The sequence below is a fragment of the Balaenoptera ricei genome, chromosome X (genome assembly GCF_028023285.1).
Source record: "Balaenoptera ricei isolate mBalRic1 chromosome X, mBalRic1.hap2, whole genome shotgun sequence".
In the NCBI taxonomy this organism is placed as follows: Eukaryota; Metazoa; Chordata; class Mammalia; order Artiodactyla; family Balaenopteridae; genus Balaenoptera; species Balaenoptera ricei.
This window is the reverse complement of record NC_082660.1, coordinates 102,124,039-102,150,055: the sequence shown is the minus strand read 5'-3', so window position 1 is coordinate 102,150,055 and position 26,017 is coordinate 102,124,039. Positions and strand designations below refer to the sequence as shown.

General features: G+C 36.6%; 1 long non-coding RNA gene across 5 annotated transcripts in view; it reads right to left on the bottom strand.

Moving 5' to 3' along the window:
• Positions 1–26,017, bottom strand: part of LOC132357290 (uncharacterized) — a 927,280-nt gene that overhangs the window by 677,846 nt on the left and 223,417 nt on the right. For all 5 annotated transcript variants that reach the window (XR_009500199.1, XR_009500200.1, XR_009500198.1 and 2 more), the window contains one exon: positions 11,880–11,949. This is a non-coding gene — a long non-coding RNA (uncharacterized LOC132357290). The remainder of the gene's footprint in view (positions 1–11,879; positions 11,950–26,017) is intronic.

Sequence of the window (26,017 nt, the reverse complement as noted above, 5' to 3'; positions counted from 1 at the left end):
ATGTGTTTGTATTTTTTACAGATTTTTTTCTGTAATTGATACCTAGTCTCATAGTGTTGTGGTCGGAAAAGATACTTGATATGATTTCAATTTTCTTAAATTTACAAAGGTTTGATTTCTGGCCCGAGATATGATCTATCCTGGAGAATGTTCCATGAGCACTTGAGAAGAAAGTGTATTCTGTTGTTTTTGGATGGAATATCCTATAAATATCAATTAAGTCCATCTTGTTTAATGTATCATTTAAAGCTTGTGTTTCCTTATTTATTTTCATTTTGGATGATCTGTCCATTGGTGAAAGTGGGGTGTTAGAGTCCCCTACTATGATTGTGTTACTCTCAATTTCCCCTTTTATGGCTGTTAGTATTTGCTTTATGTATTGAGGTGCTCCTATGTTGGGTGCATATATATTTACAATTGTTATATCTTCTTCTTGGATTGATCCCTTATTCATTATGTAGTGTCCTTCTTTGTCTCTTGTAATAGTCTTTATTTTAAAGTCTATTTTGTCTGATATGAGAGTTGCTACTCCAGCATTCTTTTGATTTCCATTTGCATGGAATATCTTTTTCCATCCCCTCACTTTCATCTGTATGTGTCCCTAGGTCTGAAGTGGGCCTCTTGTAGACAGCATATATATGGGTCTTGTTTTTGTATCCATTCAGCCAGTCTATGTATTTTGTTTGGAGCATTTAATCCATTTACATTTAAGGTAATTATCGATGTGTATGTTCCTATTACCATTTTCTTAATTGTTTTGGGTTTGTTATTGTAGGTCTTTTCCTTCTCTTGTGTTTCTTGCCTAGAGAAGTTCCCTTAGCATTTGTTGTAAAGCTGGTTTGGTGGTGCTGAACTCTCTTAGCTTTTGCTTGTCTGTAAAGGATTTAATTTCTCTGTCAAATCTGAATGAGATCCTTGCTGGGTAAAATAATCTTGGTTGTACGTTTTTCCCCTTCATCACTTTAAATCTGTCCTGCCACTCCCTTCTGACTTGAAGAGTTTCTGCTGAAAGATCAGCTGTTAACCTTATGGGGATTCCCTTGTGTGTTATTTGTTGTTTTTCCCTTGCTGCTTTTAATATTTCTTCTTTGTATTTACTTTTTGATAGTTTGATTAATATGCGTCTTGGAGTGTTTCTCCTTGGATTTATCCTGTATGGGACTCTCTGTGCTTCCAGGACTTGATTAACTATTTCCTTTCCCATATTAGGGAAGTTTTCCACTATAATCTCTTCAAATATTTTATCAGTCCCTTTATTTTTCTCTTCTTTTCTGGGACCCCTATAATTCGAATGTTGGTGCATTTAATGTTGTCCCATGGGTCTCTGAGAGTGTCCTCAATTCTTTTCATTATTTTTTCTTTATTCTGCTCTGCAATAGTTATTTCCACTATTTTATCTTCCAGGTCACTTATCCGTTCTTCTGCCTCAGTTATTCTGCTCTTGATCCCTTCTAGAGAATTTTTAATTTCATTTATTGTGTTGTTCATTACTGTTTGTGTGCTTTTTAGTTGTTCTAGCTCCTTGTTAAACGTTTCTTGTATTTTCTCCATTCCATTTCCAAGATTTTGGATCATCTTTACTATCATTATTCTGAATTCTTTTTCAGGTAGACTGCCTATTTCATCTTCATTTGTTTGGTCTGGTGGGTTTTTACCTTGCTCCTTCATCTGCTGTGTGTTTCTCTGTCTTCTCATTTTGCTTAACTTACTGTGTTTGGGGTCTCCTTTTCGCAGGCTGCAGGTTCGTAGTTCCCGTTGTTTTTGGTGTCTGCCCCCAGTGGCTAAGGTTGGTTCAGTGGATTGTGTAGGCTTCCTCGTGGAGGGGACTAATGTCTCTGTTCTAGTGGATGAGGCTGGATCTTGTCTTTCTGGTGGGCTGGTCCATGTCTGGTTATGTGTTTAGGGTGTCTGTGGCCTTATTATGATTTTAGGCAGCCTCTCTGCTAATGGGTGGGGTTGTGTTCCTGTCTTGCTAGTTGTTTGGAATACGTTGTCCAGCACTGTAGCTTGCTGGTCATTGAGTGGAGCTGGGTCTTGGCGTTGAGATGGAGATCTCTGGGAGATTTTTGCCATTTGATATTTTTTGGAGCTGGGAGGTGTCTTGTGGACCAATTTCCTGAACTTGGCTCTTCCACCTCTGAGGCACAGCCCTGATACCTGGTTGGAGCACCAAGAGCCTGCCATCCACACGGCTCCTCAATTTGTGATGATTCATTATCTCTTCAGGTATTCCACAGATGCAGGGTACATCAGGTTTATTGTGGAGATTTAATCTGCTGCTCCTGAGGCTGCTGGGAGAAACTTCCCCTTTTCTTCTTTGTTTGCACAGCTTATGGGGTTCAGCTTTGGATTTGGCCCCGCCTCTGCGTGTAGTTTGTCTGAAGGGGTCTGTTCTTCGCTCAGACAGGACGGGGTTAAGGGAGCAGCTGATTCGGGGGCTCTGGTTCACTCAGGCCAGGGGAGTTAGGGGTACGGAGTGCAGGATGAGCCTGTGGCAGCAGAAGCCAGCGTGACGTTGCAGCAGCCTGAGGCGTGCCGTGCGTTCTCCCGGGGAAGTTGTCCCTGCATCACGGGACCCTGGCAGTGGCAGACTGCACAGGCTCCTGGGAGGGGGGATGTGGATAGTGACCTGTGCTCGCACACAGGTTTCTTGGTGGTGGCAGCAGCAGCAGCCTTAGCGTCTCATGCCCGTCTCTGGGGTCCGCGCTGATAGCTGCTGCTCGCGCCCGTCTCTGGAGCTCATTTAGGCAGCACTCTGAATCCCCTCTCCTCCCGCACCAGGAAACAAAGAGGCAAGAAAAAGTCTCTTGCCTCTTCGGCAGCTCCGGACTTTTTCCCGGACTCCCTCCCGGCTAGCTGTGGCGCACTAGCCCCCTTCAGGCTGTGCTCACGCCGCCAACCTCAGTCCTCTCCCTGGGATCCGACCGAAGCCCGAGCCTCAGCTCCCAGCCCCCGCCCGCCCTGGCGGGGGAGCAGACAAGCCTCTCGGGCTGGTGAGGGCTGCTCAGCGCCGAGCCTCTGTGCGGGAATCTCTCCGCTTTGCCCTCCGCACCCCCATGGCTGCGCTCTCCTCTGTGGCTCTGAAGCTTCCCCCCTCTGCCACCCACAGTCTCCGCCCGCGAAGGGGCTTCCTAGTGCGTGGAAACCTTTCCTCCTTCACGGCTCCCTCCCACTGGTGCAGGTCCCATCCCTATTCTTTTGTCTCTGTTTTTTCTTTTTTCTTTTGCCCTACCCAGGTACGTGGGGAGTTTCTTGCCTTTTGGGAGGTCTGACGTCTTCTGCCAGCGTTCAGTAGCTGTTCTATAGGAGCAGTTCCACATGTAAATGTATTTCTGATATATTTGTGGGGACGAAGGTGATCTCCACGTCTTACTCTTCCGCCATCTTGAAGCTCCTCCGGGTTGTTTCTTTTCTTATTACGTTTGCTGAATTTTTTGTGAACTCTGAATGAAAGCCCTTTGTATTCTGGGCACAGATTTTCTCCTATTTGTGGCTAGTGTTTTCAGTCTCTTAATTGTGTCTTTTGTAGGGAAGATTACGTTTTGATAAAGTACATTTTATAGATTTTATTTTTGTATTGATCATGCTCTTGGTTTCATAACTAAAAAAATCTTTGTCTAACCCAAAGTCAGAAATATGTTTTCCTATGTCTTCTTCTAAAAGGTTTATAGTTTTAGGTTATGTACTTGGGACTATGACCTATTTTGCATTAATTTTTTATCTATAGTGTGAGATATGGATTGAAGGGGTTTTTTGCATATGGATATCCAGTTATTCCAACACTATTTGTTGGAGACTATCCTTTCTCCACTGAATGCCTTTGCTCCACCTCAGTCCACCTCACTGTGGTATACCTGGATACTGTCTCAATACATTAAGTTGGAGCCATCATAGTGCTGACTTCAATTGTTTCCCATCTCTCTGGGATTACTGCCATTCATTACCTGATGTTCATTATCTCAAAAACTGTTTTTTCATTTTTCTGTTTGTTTGTTTGCTTTTAGTTGCTACACATAGGATAAACCTTGCCTTTGTTACTCTATTTTAGCTAGGATCAGAAGTTCTAATTCTTTAATATATAATTTAAAATTGCTGATATAGAAATAACATTTACTAGAAAATCCAAAATGAAAATGAGAAATTTTTTCACTTTTTAAAACTAATTACTGGGACTTCCCTGGTGGTGCAGTAGTTAAGAATCCGCCTTCCAGTGCAGTGGACATGGGTTCGATCCCTGGTCTGGGAAGATCCCTCATGCCGCGGAGCAACTAAGCCCACATGCCACAACTACTGAACCTGTGTGCTGCAACTACTGAAGCCCAAGTGCCTAGACCCCATGTTCTGCAACAAGAGAAGCCACCACAATGAGAAGCCCATGCACCGCAATGAAGAGTAGCCCCCGCTACCTGCAACTTGAGAAAGCCTGCATGCAGCAACAAAGACCCAATGCAGCCAAAAAAAATTTTTTTAATAAAAAAAATAAAACTATTTACTTACTGACTTTTACTCTTGATATGCCCTCTCTATAGAGAAAATTCTCAATGAAATTCTTCCAGGATGCCTCATGAGCCCTAACTCTGTCATCTGTAAACCATCCGACCCTGTGTAAAGTAGTTTACATTGTATCTGACTGCTATTCAGATGGACTTGAATATTGTCATAGGACAGTATCCAAAATGTATCCATACATACATACAAAATCCATATTCCTGTGTCCTATTCCAGAACTACAGAATCAGAATCTTACAGAAGACTTTAGGGATCTCATTATCAACAACTTCTCCTGGTGATTCTAATATGCAACAATTTTTAAGAAATATTCACCAGGTTGCTTTGCCTTTATTTCCCCATTGATCTTTCTTTTTAGACTGAATGCATATAAGGCAGTTATTTTTTATTTCCCCATTGATCTTTCTTTTTAGAATGAACGCATATAAGGCAGTTATTTAAGTATGCCAAAATCACCAGTGCTTACTAAAGCCATGTCAGACAAAAATTACCTTCACTACCTCCCAAAATAACAGGGGAAAAATGTAAATATTGCACACCAATCCATTGTAGCCTGGTTAGTATTTAGATTCATTTTGCCAGAAAACTTTCTACTTTATATTTATTTTTATATTTAGATTAAGCATTATCAAAATGCTAGTCAAAAGTTTTTAAATTGTTGTCAGGTAACATAGATTTTACCAAATGTAGTTTAAGATATATTGAGGATTATAATACCTCATTCAAAACAGAACAACATATGGGGTGAGGGGAAGTTCTTTCAAATAAAATAATCTTAAGATAGGTATTGGTTTTATTCTTCAACACCTGTTTTATATAACAGGTTCACTTCAATATATGCAACATCCATTTTTCTTTTTACTGTGGCATTTGGACCTTTTAAATGCAACTTTCAGATATATTCCATTTAGTTAAATTTAGTACAAATGCAGATTTAAATTTCTATATTTTCTGCAAATATCTGATCACTTTATAATGTATACACTGAATTGCCTTTTATAATAAATTTAATTTTAATTAAAATACTTTATTTAAAATACTTTGCATTTCATTCCTTTGATAGAAATATTCAAGAATATGTCAATTAATAGTTACATTCAAAAAGTTTATGTTTCTGTTTCCTGGAAAAAAGAACTCTACTCTTTCCCATGAACCCCAAAGAAGCTACAGGCTTTATAGGCTTTTAACTCACTAATAAACTGGCAAAGTGTGTCTGAGAAAATCAACAGCACTGTACTCTACTGCAGATTACCTCACATTAGACTTCAGACAGAAGAAAAAAATGTGACTCAAGAAATCACTTTGAATGATGGGCTATTTTTATTAATTATAGATAGTAAAATCCATTAATCAGGAACAACGGATAATCTATGAGTTGAAGTTGGAAACATACTTCATGCAATTATGGTTAATTTTTTCTCATCATCAAGATGAGTTAAGTATCTAACTAAGTAACTGAATAAAACAAAATTCTCAAGTATCAGCCTATGACAACTAATTCTTTATATATGGCCTTTCCTGGAATCCCCAGATTCATTTATACATTAAATATGTATTAAATACCACTTTATTTTGCACAGTGTATGTAAGATTCTATTCCTACATTTGAGCACACAGTCTACTCTAAGAAATCTCATGTTACATTTACATATTTATATAACACGTATAGACATATATTTATGTCTAAGTGCCACAGTGGAAGTATATTCTACATGACATGAAAGCCCAAGGATATGAGAAATAAACCAACTATTTCCCTCTAGAGTAACCAGGTAGAAGTTAATTGAAAAGGTGAAATTTAAGCAGAAAAAGGGAAAATGAGAAAGGGGTATTCCAGGTAAAAAGATCAGCACATGCAAAGGCCCCAGATATGTTTTGTGGTTGGCTAGTAGTTTGATGTGGAGAAGGAGTGGAGATCAAACTATAGTATGACTACAAGATACTCAGGATGGCAATGTGAAACCGTTGAAGACTTTCAAGCAGAGGCAATGATAACAATCATATTTGTATTTTACAAGGTCACTGTGGCTTCAGGTTAGAGACTGCATTTAAAGGAGGGATAATGATTTCACTCTAAAACATGTTAAATATGAAATATATGCAGGGTATCAGGGAGGGATATTTAGTGCACAGTTGGGTACAATAATTTAGAGCTTAGGAGAAAGGAGGCTACTGAAGATACAAATTCCTATGTATTCCACTGAAATATATAGGATTACCTAGAGAGACTATGCATGCAAGAAAAAAATAAATGATGAGAGTGATGACTTGGAAAGCAACAACATTCTAGTATTAGGTAAAGAGGAGCCAGCAAAACTGATGAAGAACTAATGAGAGAGGTAGAAGAAGCAAGAGAGAACTCTGTCATAGAAGGCAAAAGAGAAGAGGTTTTTGTGTTTTGTTTGTGTGCTTGAACAACAGGGCTAAATGCTGCAGAGAAACCAAGTACAATGAGGAACTGAAAAACAGAATTCTGGATTTGGCAGTTTCAGGGAAATGATGGGGATAGAAAGCAGAACGCAATGGGTTAAGAATGTGAGAAAATGGAGGCATCAAGTATAGACTACTCTAACAAGAATTTGGTTGTGAAGAGAAGAATACTAGTACTTGGCATATTATAGGCATCCAATGAATCTTTGTGTAAGAGTAAGAGGAAAGAAGAGTGGAAAGAAGATGCTTAAGAAGATAGCCTGATGGATAAATCAGGTTTCCTTAATCTAAGGATCTCAGCAAAAACAGAAGTGACCTTACCAGAAGAAAGTTATTTTTTTATTTGTTTGGTCAACAAGAAGGTAAAAGAGCATGTCTAAACAACTCTTTGAAAATTATGAACAGTACACAAAGTTATAAGCAAAGTAGTTGTTCCATGAATAAGCAATTAATCTATTTCTCATTCTAGACTTTAAGAACAAGGGTCACAGGGCCTTTATATGCTGCTTCCTCTACCTGGAATGTCATTTCCTCAGAGAACTCTTTTCTAATCATCTGAATGAGGCCATATTCTTTCCATGATACTCTCCCTACTATGGTCCCAAAGGCCTCTACTTCACAACTCATGCCTCAGTTTGTAATTACACATTTGTTTGTGGGACTCCTAGCTTCTCTGCCTCCCCTGTTAGACTACAAATTCTATGAGAGGATGACAGGCCTGTCTCTGCTCATCAAAATACCTTCAGTGCCTAGCACAGTGCCTGACAAATAGTAGGCACTCAACAAATATTTGTAGAATGAGGATCAAGTGAAAGGTCTAAATGATGAAAAAACTTCCTAAACTCAGGGCCTTGCACTGGAAAATTGTTCATGCTCTCTGTGGTCCTCTTCTTTGAGGCAAATACAGATAAAGGTCAATAGAACTGAGATAACTTACATCAGACTCACTACACAAGTGTCACCCTCCACCCCCGGAATCTGTAATTCTTAGCTATTTTTGATAGATTTCTTGATGAATAGCTAAAATTTTCACCTGGAATTTGGAAACTCTTTTTTGCTTAATGACACTTTTCAATAGCTTCCTAATGACAGTTTTAATGATAACCCCCATTAAATGGGCACCATAGCACCTCTATCCCCAGAAGTAGCAGGGGTTTCATGTAAGAGAAAGGAAAAGGTTAAGATAAGAATTCTGAAGAAATAAAGATAGCAGAGAGCACAGAAGCCAGGTATCTGAGTTCAAATTCTAGCTTCATTTTCTAGATTTGGAATCTTGACAAGTTACTTAACATCTCTGAGACTCAGTTTCTTCATCTTTGAAATATGGATGTCAATATGGATACCAGTATTACCTAATAGTTGTTCTGAAAATTAATTTAATTAACATATGTAAAGGACTTATAACAGTGCCTATCACATCATACGTGCTCAATAAATACTAGTTGTTTCTATATTATTATTATTGCTCAATATATATGACCCAGCCTTGTTCCAAAATTCAGTATTTAAGGTCCAGAAAACATACCACCTAAACCATATAGGAACACAATCCATATTTGGCACTTTTCCCTATTCAATGGCTTCCCAATTAAGGGAAATAAACTTACTTTGTAAGACTTTTTACCTCTATTCCCATTCCAGTAAAGTAAAGGAAAATAAAAACATCATAGTTTAGCCTTTGTTTCTTCCTTCCCTACAACTTTCCCAGTCCTCTTCCTCCCACTTAACTTCAGGAATATCCTCCAATCACCTCATCAATTTCTAAAGGGAGGATTCTGTTCCTATGTATATCCTACAAGCGCTGACAAGATAAGCTGACAAGTCTCAAGCAAATAAGCTTATAGAGGCCACCTACATAGGTTTGTTTAGCTTGCAACCAACTCATACTATTTACCTACAAAAAAATATCTTTGGTCCTGCGCAGCTGTGTTTGAATCAGCTTAACTTCCAAGGAGGTTAAATTTTCAGGTAAGAAAGAAACATCATTCCTTCTGGATTATATTCAAAGAAATATCCATCTGAATGTCAGGATGGGTGCAGAATACCACTGTGACTGAGAAGAGGCCTAAAGGCCTTTACATGTTGAAAAGCAGGGGACACAAGGCTAAGCCCTGGTAATTTTGTTGATTAAAAACTTCTTAGGGACAGAAGGACAGTACTTTTTGGCACTTTCAAGTTTTATTTTGTTTATATAAGTAATGATAATATAGAATATGTCATGATGCCTTCCAAAAGATAAGTATAAAACTGTTCTGCCTTCATAACCCAGAGGAAACTATAACCAGGGCTTCTAGCATAGAGTCTTTTTTATATTCTAATCCCAAAGCACAAATTTTGGAGTCCAAGACATTCTTTCAAATAGGAAGAAAATGTACATTGTAGCTCTCTGGATTTCTTACAATCAAAAGAGGGTTTTCTCAGGCAGAGAGACAAATATATTACTTTATGAACAATTAATAGTAAAGAGTGTATTGGTCTTAGTGTCTAATGGTGTGAGTTCCTCCTAACTTGCTATGTGAGCTTGACAAGTACCTTCACCTCTCTGGTAAAGATATTCAACTTTACAAATGTTTTGAGAGGGTAAAATTAGATAAAATATAAAAAGTGCTTTGAAAATGTTTCAGGTCCTCTGTTACTGCATGGTATTATTACCATATAGATTGAAGCCAAGAAAAGTTTGCTTAGCTCATAATCTTGAGTTAGTATATATGTTGTTAATTAATTTTATTACTTTTTATTTTAAAAGGTCATGCATGTCAACTTTGGTTCCTAGAAATAAGGCAGGTTAAACATCTTGAGAAAAATCCATTAAAACTCTAAGAAATTCTGGATAAAATACAATCAGAATGCTGTTAAATTCATAGCTGATCAAAATATAAAGTTTAAAATATTCATGTATGAGGCCCCAAAAAAGAGAGCAAATTTTTGAGCCAGGAAGGAAGGGAGAGAGAGAGAGATTGGAGGAAGGAGAAAGAGTGGGAGCGAAAGACAGAAATAGAGAGAGAGAGGGGTGGAAATAAGACAGAAAAGCTGATTATGTAGTTGCAGCATCTCAGAAGAGATTTACTAATATCAAAAAATAAAATATTTTGCTTAATAAAGCAAAGATCTGTAAACTGTTAGATCTGAAAAACTTACCCAAAAATGCAGTCCAGAAAGACAAAGAGATGGAAAATATTCAAAGAGAAGTTTAGAAACATGAAAATAGAATGAGAAGATCCAATGAGTATATGATAGGAGTCCTGTAGAAAGAGAATTATGAGAATGGTGGAGAGACAAGAGTCAAAGAGGTGACAACTGATGCCTTCAGGTTGAAGAAACACAATGAATCACAAGAAGGATAAATCAAAAGAAGTCCACATCTGACATGTCATAGTGAAACTGAAGGACACCAAAACAAAGAATTGTTAAAAACAGAGAGTAAAGACAAAATACGTTTAAAGTAATAACTATTAAACTCACAGTAGACTTCTCCAGAGTAGTACCAGAAAACATGACAGTGTAATAATAACTTAAAAATGCTGAGAAAATATATCAGCTCTCATTCAAAATTCACTTTTCTGGAAAACAAAAATGGAGGGAATTTACATAAAACAGACCTTCACTAAAGGGAATTTTAAAGGATATACTTCAGGAATAAGGAAAAGGAAGCCTTCCAAAAAGAAGGCTTAAAACGCAAGGGGAAATGATGAGAAAAGAGTAAGAGGTTATGCATAAATATAAACAAATACTAATTGAATAAAAAATAACAGTGTCTTATTAGGGGAGTATAAAGAAAAGATAAAACTAAAATACAGGACAGTTGTAACATGTAATATTGAGATAGAGTGATCAGAGTCAAAGCCTTCTAAATCCTTAGTATGTTCAAGAGAAGCCTAGAAATAGTGAGTAACTTTAGACTCTATTAAGTATGCATCTTAAACTTTTAATGGTAACTTCTAAAGGAATGGAAATAGAGTGCATTTCCTTCTAAATTGTTAGAAGGAGTATGAAAAAACGTATAAAGGAAATTATAAGTTGCTGGCCATCTGGTCTAGAGCCTGGAAGGGAAAAGGACTGGAAAATTAGAGACAAAGATGTCTGGAGTAGAGGCATATGAACATATGGGAGTATGCGCTAAATGTAAAGACTTTTTTTATATTATACATTAATGCCCAGCAGAAGGCATCCACCATGGAAGAGGCACTTAAACGAATAGACAAAACTCAGCCAGTTATCATTAGCTAGCTTTTGTCATGGACCACCCTGGAAATAGTACAACAGATACATGAACAGAGTGACCAGGGTGGCTAAGATGGAGGTTATATATAGGCCTAAGCATGGACTTCTACCTTCCAAGACTAGTTTAGCAGGTGCTGCCTCTGAATCTCTAACCTGTCAGCAATAGAGACCAATGCTGAGCTCCTGCTATGGCTCTACGCCTCATGGAGACCAGTCAGCCACTTCGTGGAAAGTCGTATACATAAAGTCCCATATGTCTGAGATAGGTCAGTGGTTTGTCCTCACAGGGACATATGTTTATTCCAGGTATGGGTTTGCCTTTCCTGTATGAAGAGCCTCAACCAACAATACCATCCAGGGGCTTAGAAAGGTTCAATCCATGAGTATGGAATCCTATACAATGTAGCATCCAACATCCCACCAAGGTACACACTTTCAAACAAAGGAGGTATAGAAATGGCCTCATGGCCATGGTATCCACGGTTGTTATCATACACTGCACCCTCTAGAAGCAACTGGCTTCAAAGAGCATTGGAATAGCTTTTCAAGGGCACAGCTAAAGCAAAAGTTCAGATGCAATGCTTTGCAGAGAAAGGGTGCCATCCTCCAAGAAGCAGTAAATGTATTAAATTAAAGATCTCTATATGGCATTGTATCCCCAAGAGAAAGACTACATGAGTCCAGGAACCAGGGGGTCAAAGCTGGAGTGGTCCTCTTACCATCACTTCCAACGAGGAGGAACTCACGTCTTCACAATCCTAGGTTCTGCATGGTTAGGGGTCCTGGTCCCTAAAGAGGGTAAACTCTTGTCAGTGAACACTTTTATTAACTTTTAAAAACAGCTATATTGAAGTATAATTGGCATGTTTAAAGTGTACAATTTGATAAGCTTTGATATATCTACAGAATCATGAAACTATCACTCCCATCAATCTAATGAACACATTTACTTCCCTCAACTTTCCTTGTACCTCTTTGCAGTCCCTTTCTCCTGCCCCTCTTAACACTCCCCAGCAAGCAACCAATGATCTGTGTTCTGTAACTATAAATTTTTAATTTTCTAGAATTTTATATAAATGGAATCATACAGTATGAGCTCCTCTTTTTGTTTGACTTTATTCATTTGGCATAATTAGAGATTTATTCATGTTGTTGCATGTATCAATGGTGAATATACCACAGTTTGTTCATTCATTCACCTGCTGATGAGCATTTGTTTCCAGTTTTTGAGAATTATAAATAAAACTGCTATGAATATTTTCATATACAGGTAATTGCAGGGGCATATGCTTTTATTTCTCTTGTGTAAATCATTGTGAGTAGAATGGTTGGATCATGATAGGTGAACATTTAACTTTAAGAGAATGGCAAACTGTTTTCCCAAGTGGCTGTACAATATTACATTCTCATCAGCACTGTACAAAGTTCCAGTTCCTCCACAAAATTGCCAATACTTGGTATGGTGAGTCTTCTGAAGTTTAGCCATTCTAATAGGTATTTAGTGGTATCTCATTGTGGTTTTAATACACATTTCCTTAATGACTAATAATGCTGAGTATTTTTTCATGTGCTTATTTGCTATGTATATATCTTCTTTGGTGAAGCACTTGTTCAAGTCTTCTGCCCGTTTTATTATTAGGTTGTTTGTATTTTTCATTGTTGAGTTTTAAGAGTTCTTTATATATTCTGGATAAAAGTTCCTTGTCAGATATATGATTTGCAAATATTTTCTCCTAGTCTATGACCTGTCTTTTCCATCTCCTAACAGTGTCTTGTGAAGACTTATGGAGAAATTTCTAATTTTGCTGAGTGGAATTTATCATTTTTTGCTTTTATGGATTGTGCTTTTGTTATATCTTATACAGAGGTCAGTAAAATTTTTTTCTCTAAAGGACTAGATAGTAAATATTTTGGGCTTTTTGGACCATATGGTTTCTTTCATGACTATCCAACTCTGCCTTTGTAGTACAAGAGTAGCCATAGACAATACATAATTAATAGGCAAGAATATGATCCAATAAATTTTTATTTATAAAAACATATGGTGAGCTGGATATGGCCTGCAAACTGTTGTTTGCCAGTCCTTAATCTAAGGAATCTTTACATTTAGGTCTATGAACCATTTCAAATAAATTTTTAATGCGTTATTATGTATAGATTGGAGTTTATTTTTGCATACAGATATTCATTTGTTCCAGCACCATTTGTTGAAAAGACTCTCCTTTTCCCGCTGACTGAACTATCCTTGCACCATTGTTGAAAATCATTTTTATACGCCTGTATGAGTCTATTTCTGAACTCTTTATTTTGTTCTGTTGATCTATTTGTGTATCTTCACACCAATACCACACTACTTTGATTACTATAAATTTAAATAAGTCTTGAAAAAAGGTAATGTTAGTCTTCCAACTTTTGTTCTTGTTTACAAAAGTCATTTTGACTACTCTAGGTCCTTTGCATTGTCATATGAATTTGAGAATCAGTTTATAAATTTATACAGGAAAAACCTGCTAGGATTTTGATAAGCATTGAGTTGACTCTGTAAATGAATTTCTGAAGAACTGATATCTTAATAATCTTGAATCCTACCCATGAACTTTGGTCACCAAGAAATGTGCTGCCTAAATCTGCTTCATGGAGCTTAGCTGACCAACAGCCTCAGCTGTGGGTCCTCTGGGCCCACTACCATATTTCTGTAAAGGCCACACTTCCCAGGCTCCTAGCCAAAATTTAAGTACTGTAGGGAAACATAAACAGGGTTTTTCTTGCAGGACATGGGTCTTCTCTAATGGGCAACTTTGGATCAAAGAATACCTACTGACTTGCCCAAAACTTTCTAAGAACAGCACTGCAGTCTGAGATTCTTCTGCGATCTTTTTTCTCTCCTTTCTTTGCCTTCTCCTACAGGGGTCAGACTTGTACCACTGTCTGAAGATGCTCCCTGTCCACAAATCCCTTCCCTTTGTCTTTCATAGGCATTTTCCCTAATAAATCTCTTACATGTCTAATCCTGTTTTGGCATCTGCTTCTCAAAGAATCCAAACTAACACATGTGATGAAGATTTGTGGTTTGCACTGCTGTTTAGTCAGAGCTAGACAGTGCATTAGAGTGTGAGGAGAGATTGAGCAGCAGAATCACTTTAGTAGTAGAAAAGATTGACTTGTCAAACCCTTCAACTCATATTATTTGAATGCAATGGATTGTTGCATAACAAAGTTTCATCTCAGAATAGTGCTTAGCATCCATTTTTTGCTTCTCTTCCTGATAAAATTCATGGTTCCTGAGAAACTCACAAATCCAGCAACTGCACGTTGGCTGAGAAATATTTTGCTTTATTAAACAATTCATATTATTCTTAAAGGTGTATCTATATCTGTCAAGGTATGACATGTGTAAAATATAATACCAATTATTTTCTTTGGTTACTAATGCATGTCAACTAAAAATTTGTGAATAATCTCATTTTATACAAATATTTAATATGGTTTATCTTTTTTAAAAATTAAATAAAATATTTAAACTGTACATAATTTTGATTTAAAAGTATGATATTAATTTTGCTTTTTAATTTTATTGATTTTATTTTATAAGAAAAATAACTTTTAAAAAACAAAAATTAATTTTATTTTAAATGTATTTAAATTTATGTTTTATATAAAATACATTCAAATTTTATAAATTTTGAATATATATTAATTTTAATCCTTCAAATCAGAACATAGATTATGTGAAAATCTTGATTCTAACAACCTTATAATGATCTTTTTGCAATGAAAGCAAGAAAAATAGAGTTAATGGAACAAATATGTACTAACTTATGAATTATGTATTTATTTTATTACTCCTACAAACACCACCAAACTTTAAACAGAAAGTCATATATGTAAAATAATAATTCAGTAGTTTTTGACATTTTACTATTTTTCAGCATATAAAAACCATAGTTATAATGTTTTAATTTTATCAATATAAAGGTATAGCCATCAAGGTAGAAGATAGAATATTATTTTATTTAACATTTTGTTAGCTCTATCTTCAAAATTTCAATAGGTATAAATATGATACACATGCTTCTGTTGGGACACTTGCTCTGGACCCTGCATATTTAGGGATAGGCCTGGCTTTCAGTGTATGTGTGAGTGTGGAAACATAGAATAGAGGTCTTGTCAAGAGCTCCTAAAGCTGGGGCCCTCTCTTGATGGAGGTGAGGGAAAGATGCAAGTTACCAGGAGCAAAGAGAGCTCAAGGACTCCCTCTTTATTCATATCTGTGATGGTCTGGAAGGCCAGGAGAAAGGTGGATCTGAGAGATATGCAGCTTTTTTTAAATTGAGGTATAGTTGATGTACAATATTATATGTTACAGGTGTACAACAGTGATTCACAGTTTTTGAAGGCTGTACTCCATTTATAGTTCTTATAAAATACTGGCTATATTCTCTGTGTTATACAACATATCTTTGGAGCTTCTTTATTTTATAAATAGTAGTTTGTACCTCTTAATCCCCTACTCCTATCTTGCCCCTCCCCCTTCCCTCTCCCCACTAATAACCACTAGTTTGTTCTCTATATCTGTGAGTCTGTTTCTTTTTTGATATATTCATGAGTTTGTTTTGTTTTTTAGATTCCACATATACGTGATTATATGCAGTATTTGTCTTTCTCTGTCTGACTTATTTCACTAAGCATAATACCCTCCAAGTCCATCCATGTAGTTGCAAATGGCAAAGTTTCATTCTTCTTTTGGCTAAATAGTATTCCATTGTGTGTGTGTGTGTGTGTGTGTGTGTGTGTGTGTATACCATATATATATACATATATATACCACATCTTTATCCATTCTTCTGTTGATGGATACTTAGGTTGCTTGTATAACTCGGCAATTGTATATAATGCTGCTATGAACATTAGGGTGCATGTATCTTTTCGATTAATGTTTTCAGTTTTTTGTTGTTGTTATTTGTTTTTGAATACATACCCAGTAGTGGAATTGCTTGGGCATATGGTAGTTTTATTTTTAGTTTTTTGAGAAACCCCCATACTGTTTTCCACAGTGGCTGCAACGATTTACATTTCCAACAGTGTAAGAGGGTTTCCTTTTCTCTACATCCTCACCAACATTTGTTATTTGTGTTATTTTTGATGATAGCCAGTTGACAGATGTGAGGTGATATCTCATTGTGGTTTTGATTTGCATTTCTCTGATGATTAATGATGTTGAGCATCTTTTCATATGCCTGTTGGCCATCTGTATGTCTCCTTTGGAAAACTGTCTATTGAGTTCCTCTGCCCATTTTTAAATTGTGTTGATTGGTTTTTTCATGTTGAATTGTATGAGCTGTTTATATATTTTAGATATTAACCCCTTATCCAATATAGGATTTGCAAATATTTTCTCCCATTCAGTGGGTTGTCTTTTCATTTTGTCAATGGTTTCCTTTGCTGTGCAAAAGCTTTTAAGTTTAATTAGGTCCCATTTGCTAATTTTTGCTTTTGTTTCCTTTGCTTTAGGAGACAGATCCAAAAAATATTGATATAATTTATATCAAAGAGTGTTCTGCCTAAGTTTTCTTATAGGAGTGTCACAGTTTCAGGTCTTACATTAAGGTCTTTAATCTATTTTGAGTTCATTTTTGTATAGGGTGTTAGAGAATGTTCTAACTTCATTCTTTTACATGTAGCTGTCCAGTTTGTTTCAGCACTGCTTATTGAAGAGACTGTCTTTTCTCCATTGTATAGTCTTAACTCCTTTGTCATAGATTAATTGACCATAAGTGTGTGGGTTTATTTCTGGGCTTTCTATTCTGTTCCATTGATCTATGTGTCTGTTTTTGTGCCAGTACCATACTGCTTTGATTACTGTAGCTTTGTAATATAGGCTGAAGTCAGAGAGCATGATTCCTCTACCTCTGTCTTTCTTTCTCAAGATTGATGTGGCTATTTGGGTCTTTTGTGTTTCCATACAAATTTTAAAATTATTTGTTCCAGTACTTTGAAAAATGCCCTTAGTATTTTGATAAGGGATTGCATTGAGTCTGTAGATTGCCTTGGGTCGTATGGTCATTTTAACAATATTAATTATTCCATTCCATGAACACAGTATATCTTTCAATATGTTTGTGTTGTCTCCAATTTCTTTCATCAGTGAAATCTGTTGCATTTCTATACACTAACAATGAACTATCAGAAAGAGAAATTAAGGAAACAATCCCATTTACCATCATATCAAAAAGAATAAAATACCTAGGAATAAACTTACCTAAGGAGGTAAAAGACCTGTGCTGAGAAAATTATAAGATATGCAGCTTTAAAAAGACAACAGCCCCAGGCAGTTGTCCAAGTTTTATCTTTTTCTTTTCATGATCAAGAGAGCTTCATCAAAGCTCTTGATTTCATACTGTGAATTTATCTCTGCCCTTCCATGTAGGCAATGCTTAAGGATCCTTTATTACATATAAGTAAAATTTTCAGTGACTTCTGCCTGTACTTAAAACTGGAACTCAGTTATGCCTGTGGTTTCACCACTAAGTATATCTCTATTTCTGTTTCACACAATAGTTTATCATTTTTAACTTCACCATGTCTTTCTAATTTTATTTTATTATTAACATTTTTGTGTGTCTCATGTGGGAAAAAGGGAAGATTAAGATATAAACTCATTGTGCATTTTTTTCCTACTACATTTTTACTAGTAAGGACATACCTTTTTACACATTTATTTGTATTCATACTTCTTCTTTTTTGAATTTTTCATTCATAGCTTTTGCCCATTTTTATTGGGATGCTACTATGTGTGTATTTTTTTAATTGTCACTGATCTGCAAAATTTTCTTTACACATCAAATGCATTGGCCCTACCTCTGCATATATTTGCAAAAATTTTACCTCAGATTGTCTTTTGTCATTAAATTGTGTTTAGATTTCATTTAGATAGACAAATATTTCAACTGTATTTATTTTTAAGTTGCAAATAGTCAAATTACAATATTTCCTTTGTAATCATTATCTCAATTTATATATTATACATTCAATATATTCTGTGGTTCTACTCTGGCCATGTGTCTTTTCTTAATGTTTCCTTGTCAATATTAAGAACCCTTAGTTTGAAATATTTCTGATGTCTGCATTCCCTTTAAATAGTGACAGTAAACTAAAGAACATATCAATTTCTACCAACAGTGTATGTTCAAAGTCTGTATAATATAGCTGCATTATACTGATTCCCTACTTTATGACTAATTGAATCTACATGCACAAAAACATTTTGCACAACAGCTGGAGAATTAAAGTATTAAACTCCCACTGCTGATTGCTAATTATTTTATTTATTTCTTCATGACAGATCTCAAGTTGTCAGAATACAGTGGCAATGTACATTACAAATAGAAATCACGTTACTGTGAATTCAATTTGCACACATCTTTATTGGAGAAAGACACTAATCATAACTTACCAAAGAAAACACTGTAGCCTGAATCATTCCTACTTAATCCTTCTTAATGCAAATAATGTAAAAATGGTCCTGAAGTTTCAAGAGAATGCTCTCCCCATGGGAGAGTTAGCACAAACAGGTTAGCTCGCTTCCATGTGGATTCTTCACTGAAAATAAACCATTCTGCTTAGCTAAATCCAATGGTTCCCCTTTCAGGTTGTTTAATTCTCAGCTGTATTACCATGTCTACTTTTCAAGATTTTATTTCTCTGTCTTTTCCTCAGATTTCCCCTTTTATTTATGGAGTACAATCAAAAAAGCACCGGATTTAGAATCACAAATCAAGTATTAGAATTGATTTTGGTTTAGTTACATAATTCTTCTGAGCATTAGTATCACTACAAAGCTGTTATGATAATTACAAGATCACATATGTAAAAACACCAATCCTAGCACACAGTGACTAATCACTAAATGACGTTGGATCCAAATCTGAATTTACCTACTGACTTTTGGAAGGCACCATGGATCAGTCCTAAGCTCTCTGTTTGTATTCCTCTACATTCATCTACTTCCTTGTAATACCTCTTGAAAGTCTAACTGGCACACGTCAGATCCCTTCCTTGATTGCCCCCAGAAGAGTGGCCCACCTTGACTAGGGGCACAATTTATTACAAAATCAACCTGTATTTGTTGATATTTTGCTTTTAAAATGTTTCCAATTGTGTATGTTTGATTGCACCAAGTAGATGATCAACTTTTTGAGGTCAGAAGCCATGTCTTCAGCTTTTGCAGGAGCTGCTGTGAGCATGATACAATGAGTGAGGCACTCCATAGAAACAAATGCTGCAGCACTTTGCCTACTTGCAGATTTGATTTAACTAATATGACAGCCTCATCAATCAAAGACAACACAATTATTCTGCTTTTTCGCTAGCTTAATTGCTATAAAGTATACTTTTCATGCTATGACTATGCAAAGGAAAGGCTATGTAGACAATAAAGAAGAAGGATAGGAGTAGGAAGTGAAGCAGCCTAATGAGGAATGAGAAAGGAATCAAAAAATCTGCGGAAGGAGAATGATGTGTAGGGAAGTCTTATTCTTACACTTTTAATAAATAAGTGACAACACTCCATTCTCATTTACTAGTCTATCAGCATTTTTCTCCATGGAAATTCATATTTGACCTCTTTGTACCATACAGGCAACCTTTCACCCTGTTGCTTCACTGTCTATTGCTTTAAGGGAGTGAGTAACAATAAGAAAAAAGGGACTGAAGGGGAATGAGGTGTAAGGAATATGCAGTCTGGGGGAAAGGACTCCAGGTAAAGAGAGAAGACTGGAAAGTATAAGGGAATATGAGGCAACTGGGGCATTTGAAAAAGTTAAGGGTAGAGGGATTTTACTGATCTCTTACACTGCATTAAATTAACTGTTGATCTGAAATTAAGATGGCAGAGTAAGAGGATGTGGAGCTCACCTTTCCCCATGAACACATCCAAAATACATCTACATGTGGAACAATTCTCACTGAAAACTAACTGGAAACTGGCAGAAGGACTGCTGTACAAACGAGGCTATAGGAATGACACATGTAATTTGGTAAGAAGGGAAGAAGAGTGACAGGGTTGGGACCTGTGCCCCAGGAGAGGACTCAGAGGAAAAGGGAGAATTCATGGGAAAAGATCCACCCTGGGAAGTGAGCAGTGAAAGCTGGGCACCCCAGTCCTGGGATTCTATGCGTAGGAGACAAGCTCCCTTGACTGGCTGGAGAACCATTGGAACAGATAGAAAGGCTGGACTCCACCCATGAGGAATGTGCAGGTGAGGAGAGAGGTCTGCCCTAGTGGCTGCCCGGTTTCCTGTGACCACCTCACTGGAATATTACTCAGCCGTACAAAGAATAAAATTCTGCCAAATACAGCAACATGAATGGACCTAGAGAACATTATGCTCAGTGAAATAAGTCAGACAGAGGAAGATAAATATTGTATGATATCATTTATATGTGGAATCTAAAAAACAAAAAGCAAATGAATGCATATAGCAAAAGAGAAACAGACTCACAGATACAGAAAACAAACTAGTGGTTACCAAAGGGGAGAGCGAGAGGGAAGGGAAACATTATGGGTATGGGATTAACAGACACAAGCTAGTATGTATAATTAAAATAGATAAGCAACAAGGATATATGGTATAGCACAGGGAATTATAGCCATTATCTTATAATAATTTATAACAGAGTATAATCTACAAAAATACTGAATCACTATGCTGTACACATGAAACTAATATAATATTTTAATCAACTATACTTGAATTTTAAAAAGAAGTTAATTGTTTTTCAAAGCTGCCCTCAGTGGTTGATGGGAGCCTACACCCAGGGTTTGATCACACTCTCTTGTACGGGGACAGATAAGACCATAGGAGAACTTTCAGCATACAGATGAGGAGGCTGAGAAATTTCTTCTGCAACATACTATTGCCATCTTCTCAACCTGCTGATTTCTCTCCTACCCTTTTCCCTTCCAATTCTCTCCTTAACTCTGCAGTTTTTTCTACCACCCTGTTGACCTGTTTGTGAAAACACTCTTAAAACTGTTGCTAATAAAATTTAACTGAGTACATTTTAAAGATCTTCTTGGATTTATTCAGTGATTCATGAATTGAGCGTCATCCAATCTAGCAAAAAGAAAGGAGCTCCAAGGAGCTGTACAAAATGAAAGACTTTTATAGGCTGATGGGAGCAAAAACAAGTAGTAGTTGCCAAAAATGTGGGTTGGTTATTGTAAGGTTACGTTCCTTTAGTTGATGGTAGGGGTCTATCAGGCAGATGACCTAACTAGTGCTGATCAGGAGATTCCTGATTTACTGGTTTGAGGTTCCATTTCTGGGAGAGTCAAAACTGTAATTAAGTTAAATCTAGGTTTGGTGACATGGGGCTTAGTATAAGGGACTCCATTTCAGACCTGCAAGGCAAATGCATTGTATTCTGCCTCTTGCCCCTGGCCAAGTTTGATCACTTGGAGTGAGCTGTATTGTGCATGAGCTCTCTGAACTCTTATTCAACATCCATCTACTCAAATCTCACATAGTTTGTCCAGGATAAGTGAGGGTAGAGGTGGGAATCTATCACCATGATTATAAAAGTCAAATCTAATCAGAGAAAAGAGATTGGCTTATCCTGAAATGTTCAACATGCACTGTGTAAAGTACATATAAAATGGTCAGAGAAAGAAATATAGAAGAGAAGCATACTATAAAGAGCTTATGTAAATATTCACCTCCCCAAAAAAGATTTCCATAGCCTACTGAATATAGGACTATTTCAAGGAATATTGTTCTCAAAGCTAGTACCACAGTTCTGAATTATAGTTAGATTTTTTTTCCTTTGCCTCCCAAGAAGCAACTTCATTAGCTGAAAGCAAAAAGTATAGCATCTAACTCTAACTTGAAAAGATACATGCACCCCAGTGTTCATTGCAGCACTGTTTACAATAGCCAAGACATGGACAACCTAAGTGTCCATCAACAAATCAATGGATAAAGGAAATATGGTATATATATACAATGGAATATTACTCAACCATAAAAAAGAAATGAAATAATGCCACTTGCAGCAACATGGATGGACCTAGAGATTATCATACTAAGTGAAGTAAGCCAGATTAACAGATACACACTGCTATATATAAAATAGATAAACAAGGACCTACTGTATAGCACAGGAAGTTATATTCAATATATTGTAATAACCTATAATGGAAAAGAATCTGAAAAAGTGTTCTGTATCACTTTGCTGTACACCTGAAACTAACACAACATTGTAAATCAACTATACTTCAATAAAAAATTGCATCTAAGGCATAACTCAATGTATACATCAAAGAAATAGTAATTGACTTCAGGAAGTACTCTGTTCCTTACTCAGAAATGTGAGGCCACACCAATCAGTCAGATTTCACAGATGAGCTATAAGTGATCCAATAAATGGAAATAATACTATAAGATAAGAACATTTAATCTGATCTGACCTGGACAGAGAATAATTATTATTATGATATAGTTTATTAAAATACTGCAGGGGCTTCCCTGGTGGCGCGGTGGTTGGGAGTCTGCCTGCTGATGCAGGGGACACGGGTTCGAGCCCTGGTCTGGGAAGATCCCACATGCCGCGGAGCGACTGGGCCCGTGAGCCACAACTACTGAGCCTGCGCGTCTGGAGCCTGTGCTCCGCAACAGGAGAGGCTGCGATGGTGAGAGGCCCACGCACCGCGATGAAGAGTGGCCCCCACTTGCCGCAACTGGAGAAGGCCCTCGCACAGAAACGAAGACCCAACACAGCCAAAAATAAATATTAAAAAAAAAAAAAAATTAAAAAAAAAAAATACTGCAAAGGGAGCAAAGTGAAAGGAAATCCATTCTGTCATGCTTAATTTATGTAAAACACCAAATCAAATGAGCCTAAATAATTGAGGCTACTTAACAGTTGCAAAGACTTCTAAGAGTAGAGAACGCAAGGAAACTCTGAATGGAAAAATAGAAACCTGGGTAAAAATGCTAGTAAGTAAAAGAGTTAATGACAGTTGACAGTTGTTGAGTGCTTACCCTGTTTCAGGCACCTTTTGAAGCACTATACATATAACATCTGCTCTCATCACCAAAACAATCTTATGTGGTAGATAATCCTGTAGCTTTATTCTATAGATGGGGAAATTAAAGCACAGAAAGAGACTAAGGAACTTGTTCAAGGTCATGCAGTAAGTGATAAAGTCAAACACTCACAGCCTGGCTCCAGAGGCCAAGTAGTTAACTGCCGAAATGTTAAGAAATAAGAGAGCTTAGTAGAAAGGAGACCAGAGTTAAAGTGGAAGGTAATGAGTACTTGAAATGATGATAGATGCAGTACGAATTTAAAAGATTTATAGCAGATTTTGCAGAAGAAGAGTCAGTAGAAGTTGATAACTGACTATATATGAAGGATGAGAAAGTTGATTGAGTTGACTGAGTTTTCAAGCCTGAGTAATTTGGTGGTAGATATTTACTAACTAGGAAAAAGGACCTGTGGGTGGTTTATGAGAAATGAGGAGTTCAGTTTTAGATGTATAAAATTGAGATACCCTCAGGATATATCGTGTATAAATAAATGCCCAGAAGGCAAATGAAAATATAGGCCTGAATCCTTCAAAAATGGCTATTGACACAATTTGGGGAATATATATTTATGTAGAAAATTGGTCTGGGGATTAATCTTTGAAAGGAACTTTAAGGAGTAGATAGAAGAATATGTTTAAGGGAAGGAAATTTTATCCATGTTTATCAGAAAGGTATAAGGAGAATCAGGAGAGCTCACTGTTTAAGAAACCAAGGAAAAGAAAATTTTCCAGCAGGAAAAGATATTCAAAAGTGTATAATGCTGCAAAGGAATTGAGCAAGATGAGAACTGAGAAGATGTCATTGAATTGTCAGAACAGTTTTTAAAGAGTAGTTTCATTATAGTGGTGAGGGCAGAAGACATATTACAAGTCACTGAGAATAAAGAAATATTAGTGGAGATAAGATATGATTACACAACTCTTTTAAGACATTTATTCAGGAAGAAAATATAAATGATAAAGCACAGTTTTAGAAAGAAAACTGGGTCAAAATAAGGACTCCTTTAAGTCACTGACTCTTTAGGCACAGGTATAGACAGAGATAAAGGAATTAGAGGAGAGATGTATTCAAAATAAAAGATGGAAGAAATCATTTATTTCCTTTCCTAAGAAGAGATGAGGATAGGACTAAGATCACAAGAATATAAAGGCAGATGATGATGACATTAAGGTCAATGTTTTCCAAATGCCAGTTCATGAACTGATTCCACAAAGCATCAGAAACATCCCAGGAATTTTTTAAAAGATTGATTCTTGTGCTTATGCTCCCCACAGATTCTAATTCAGTAGGCCTTAGTTGTGCCTAAAAACCTGTATATTTAAATAGCTGCTCAAGCAACATTTGAATAGCTGTAGAGCAGTGGTCCTCACTTCTATCAGACCACTGCCACCTCGTCTTAACAAATACTTTGCAATACCCTCTTTCTGAAAATCATAAATAATAGAACTCATCTACATACGAAATATCAATGTAATAGTTTAAAACATAAAGGAGAAATACCAAGAAAGGGTTTCATAATATGGTAATACAGAAATATAATGTATTACATATTTCAATATGTAAATGTTCGGGCATGAATATACTGGAACACATAATGGAGTAGTCAGATGCTTGTACCTACTTAAAATGAAAAAGTTTTGATTTAAGATAAATAAGACAACACTGAACTGAATATTTTCACAACTTTTTATTTATATTTGACATTTCAAAATAAGGGCTATAATTTGCAGCAACATGGATGGACTTGGAGGGCATTATGTTAAGTGAAATAAGTCAGACAGAGAAAGACAAATACTGTATGATACCACTTATACGTGGAGTCTAAAAAAAAATTCAACAAACTAGTGAATACAACATAAAAGAAGCAGACTCAGAGATATAGAGAACAAACTAGTGATTACCAGTGGGGAGACGGAGGGGAGAAGCAATATAGGGGTGGGAGAGTAGAATTTACAAGCTATTGGGCGTAAGATAGGCTACAAGGACATATTGTACAATATGTGGAATATAGCCAATATTTTATAACTGTAAATTCAGTGTAACCTTTAAAAATTTTATAAAAAATTAAAATTAAAAAAACCAGGGCTATAGAAATATATCCATAGAATTACCATGAATGTAACATAATTGCTATAAATGTGTAAACTACAAACACGGATTAATACAGGGGTATTCTATTGACAACTCAAATACCACAAGTGGGCATTGGCACAGATGACATGATTTTTGGAAATAGTAAACCACTTTATATGAAATACTAAGCAAAATAAAGTAACACCTTCCCTTGATTTACACAGTAGTTGCATTTCTGGAAAAGTCAGCTGATATTAAAATTTTACAAGGGGGGAACTTTCAAGATGGTGGAGGAGTAAGACGTGGAGATCACCTTCCTCCCCACAAATACATCAAAAAATACATCTACATGTGGAAGAACTCCTACAGAACACCTTCTGAACACTAGCAGAAGACCTCAAACTTCCCAAAAGGCAAGAAAATCCCCACATACCTGGGTAGGGCAAAAGAAAAAAGAAAAAACAAGACAAAAGAATAGGGGCGGGACATGCACTCCTGGGAGGGAGCTGTGAAGGAGGAAAAGTTTCCAAACACTAGGAAGCCCCTTTACAGGTGGAAACAGGGGGTGGGCGGGTGGGAAGCTTCGGAGCCAAGGAGGAAGGCACAGAAACAGGGGTGCAGAGGGCAAAGCATAGAGATTCTCCCACAGGGGATAGGTGCTGACCAGCACTCACCAGCCTGAGAGACTTCTCTGC